The sequence below is a fragment of the Mus pahari genome, chromosome 23 (assembly GCF_900095145.1).
Source record: "Mus pahari chromosome 23, PAHARI_EIJ_v1.1, whole genome shotgun sequence".
NCBI classification, from domain to species: Eukaryota; Metazoa; Chordata; class Mammalia; order Rodentia; family Muridae; genus Mus; species Mus pahari.
Genome location: NC_034612.1, coordinates 13,425,466 through 13,426,062, shown reverse-complemented (window position 1 = coordinate 13,426,062; position 597 = coordinate 13,425,466).

Genomic DNA, 597 nt, shown 5'->3' with positions numbered 1-597 from the left:
GGCAGGTGGATTTCTGAGTTCGAGGCCAGCCTGGTCTACAGAATGAGTTCCAGGACAGCCAGGGCTACACAGAGAAACCCTGTCTCAAAAAGAAAAAAAAATTTATCATCACTATGTGTGGATGATGTGTGTGGATACATGTGCACACATGTGCCACAAGGTGCACGTGGAGGCCAGGGACAACTTTGTGAAGTCATTTCTCTCTTTCCACCTATACCTGGGTTCCGAGATCAAATGTAGATCATGAGGCTTACACAGCAAGTGCCTCTACCTGCTGAGTCATCTTGCCAGCCCCATCTTGCAATCATTTTTGAGATGGAATCTTACCTCTGGAACCCTAGCTGGCTTGGGATCCACTCTGTAGCCTGGCCTTGAATTTGTGGCAACCTGCCTGAGAGCTGGAATTACAAGTATGAGCTACCACACCTTGCTTAACCAGTACTCTTTTGGAAGTCAGTCACATGAATAAATATGATCTTAAATTGTAAGATGTTAGAGAAGTCACAAAGGCAAGAACTTGGGGTATCTGGTCATACCGCATCCATAGTCAAGAGCAGAGGGAGGATGAATGTATAGATGCACATATTAGTTCTCAGC